The sequence below is a fragment of the Triticum dicoccoides genome, chromosome 5B (assembly GCF_002162155.2).
Source record: "Triticum dicoccoides isolate Atlit2015 ecotype Zavitan chromosome 5B, WEW_v2.0, whole genome shotgun sequence".
NCBI lineage: Eukaryota > Viridiplantae > Streptophyta > Magnoliopsida > Poales > Poaceae > Triticum > Triticum dicoccoides.
The window spans coordinates 711993055-711996262 of NC_041389.1; the positions used below are offsets into that span (position 1 = coordinate 711993055).

Below are 3208 nucleotides of genomic sequence, written 5' to 3' on the forward strand. Positions count from 1 at the left end.
CTTGCCGCTTAAACGGGTGCTACATACATCCATTTGAGTGAAATTTAATATAGAACGGAGGGAGTACTTTGCATGCACGACAGGGGGAAAATGCATTAGTACCACCTCGCCTAGCAAGCACGGAGGAGGTGGAGCTCTGCCTATATAAGAGAAGCGACATGTTCCTTGTTCATTCGGAAGTGACAGTGTCGTGTCCGTTTGGAAGTGCGACAGATACTTTCTCCGATGAAGGTTGGAGCAGTAGGAAGCAAGACTCTGGTGACTAGTACAAATGAAGATGCATTACTTGTTTGGGGTGTTAAAAAACTGAGATGTTTTTACCATATCTGACTTGGATGATGGTGTCTTCCTTAGTTTGTTAATGCATTAAAGGAGCTAGTGGATGATCATGTTTGAAGAAGACTCAATGTGATTGAGACTGATATTGCCAGAAAAAAAAGTTGAAAGGGCCGCCTCGATCTGCTAGAATACTTGGAAGATGGCTAGGTACGAGACCTGATGTTCTGTTTTGCAGAATAGTTAGAAATGGGAAGTTTGTCGAGACCATGGGAGCTCAATGGTGGAGCTACAAACATCTTGGTCATCTTGCTAGGCGATGCTTTGCTTATTGTAGTATATATTTCCAAGAAAACATCACCTGCAATGTGATGAATTAGTTGAACTATGGGTGGCAAAAGGGTTTCTAAGAAGTACTAATGAAGGGGATGGAATAGAAGATGTCACATCGGAATACTTCTAGGATCGTCAACCTCATTTCTGCAGCCAGGAGGAAGGAAGAAAATGGCAAAGATTACTTCCAATTCATAATCAGCTGGATGATTTAGCAAGGATGGTCGAGAATGGCGGTGTCTTGAGGAAAGAAGTATGGACGGGAGAAGTTCCACGAGATATTCGACATCTTTATAGTCACCAATATACTAGAGCATTGGTGACCAAGAAGGTCCTTAAATTAACAAAAAATTGTATAGTCTCATCATTTTTTAATCTTGGTTGTGGTTCAATAACCGAGGAAGTCATAGAGATTGTATTCAAGGGTCTCACAAAATTTCGGATACTGATCATAATTTTTCCTTTAATTATGCTCTCAGTTCCCCAAACTGTTTACCAATTAAAGCATCTTCACTATCTTAGTTTCATGATAGAAACAACAAGCTTGGTAATTTTACAAAGCACACTATCCAAGCTTTATACTATCCATCAGCTGCATCTTGATGGTGACTAAAAATTAGACTCTTCCCCTGCTACTAGCCTTGTCAACTTTTTTCATGTGTCCTCCAAGGTATCCTTCGAAGTCAGAACCAAGTATGTTGAACATCGGCATGCTAACCTCACTCGAAACTATACCATCATTCGGAGCAAGGAAGGAACCAGGGTATCAGATAAAGCAACCGAGGGACGTAAAAAGCTGACCATCAAATCCAAGCTGACCATCATTTCAGGGGCATGCCAGAGGGGAATCGAGAAGGAGTCGGATCCAATCGAGCCGTCGACGGCGCTCCCCGTCTGTCCAGATCGACGGCCACGCGCGGGAGGGGGTTGCGGATCGGAGTGCTGGAGGAGCCGCGACATAAGGCCGCCACCCGATTGATTCTACCTAAGGTTTCAGTCAATCGGTCAACCCCGAAATCCCGACCATGGAGTCGCCGCCGCGCAAGCCCGTCGTCAGCCAAGATCGCGAGAACAGAATCAGCACGCTCCCCGACCACCTCCTCCTCGACATCCTCGAGTGCCTCGACCTGCGCGAGGCGGTCCACGTCGGCGCACTCTCAACATGGTGGCTGCGCCTCCCCAACAACCTCTCGCGTCGTCGCGCGTGCACCTCGACGTCGGTCAATTCCAAGGCGCCACGCCACTCAAGGCCATGAACGCGTTCACGGATGCCGCGTGGGCGTTGCTGGCTGTGATTCCTCCGGCCGAGGGCGAGTGCGAGAGAGGTGCCTTCAAGACTCTCATCCTCAGCTTCTACATATCTTCTTCCCCTCACCTGAGATCCATAGGATACCTCATGGAGGACATCGTGAGCTTGGGCCAGATTGAATGCCTTGAGTTCTGCGTATCTCCGCTGCCCTCGAGCAACACCATCCCACTGCTCACTGAGATTGGGCAGCAATTCATGTCCTTTTCCTGCCTCTACCCCATCGCCTTCCGGTGGCTCCCCAGGCTTACACTCATGAAACTTGTGTTTGGACATTTGGACATCACCAACCTCATTAGCGCCTGCGGTAGGCTCAGGCATCTCAGTCTGAGCTTCTGCAGACTGGTTGATCCGTACTCTGCGCTCAAGATCGACGTGCCGTGCTCTGGGATCAAGGAGCTTGAGTTCTCCTTCCTTGGGTGCATGCGGATCGAGCTCATTTCTGTCCCTAAGCTTAGACAAGTGGGGTGCCAGAATTGGCTCTTCCAGAACCCTCCGGTGCTCTTTGGCTACGTTCCTGAGCTCCGTGTTGTACAACTCTTTTCTAAAGCCAAGGAATGGCAGGCGCCATTCGTGCTGAGCGAGTGCCTTTCAAGGAATGCAACGAACCTGTCGAAATTGTGTCTTGATTTTTGCACTAAATGGTAAAGCTAATTTCTGGACACCACTTAAATATCTTTTGCATCTACATACAATATGTTCTTCTCTACCAATTGCAGCTGTGTGTTTATGTTCTTGCTGCAGATTTGGATTCAGCCAGAACATCCGAAGCAGCTCACTCCTATATTCAGAAACCTCACCTCGGTGTTTCTTTTGGGTATCTTCAGTGAGTGTGATCTGAACTGGACATTGTTTATCCTTGAAGCTGCACCTACCCTACAGAATATTGCAGTAAGTGTTACTTAGCCTTCTTTTTAATTTAGTCCAAATCTTAGCATGTACATGAGTCATTCTACATTTTTACAATGATATGTTTTTCTGATATTCAGAATTAAAAACAGAGCAGAAAGTTGGTCTAATTTCCAACCACTCACCTATGAAAAGTAGCGCATACAAGACGCATTGTAATTTTGCAGCGAGACAATTTCCATGCAAGACCGAAAAAAAACCTGCCGGATCATATATCATGTTAGAGTTCTCCAAATATTCGTACTATGTTTCTTTGGAGGAGGAAAGGCCTGGCCTCTGCATCGAATGGTGATGCACACAGCCCACTTGATTCTCCTCGTCTGTGGACATAATAATCTGTTGATGGATATAGTCAAGGAAAGACATATATAAAGTATATAATGT

The 3208-nt window shown here is 46.2% G+C and overlaps 1 pseudogene; it reads left to right on the forward strand.

The window, feature by feature from the left end:
- The first annotated feature begins 1634 nt into the window (after window positions 1-1634).
- On the forward strand, window positions 1635-2745 carry LOC119313092 (annotated as a pseudogene).
- Window positions 2746-3208: the final 463 nt, after the last annotated feature.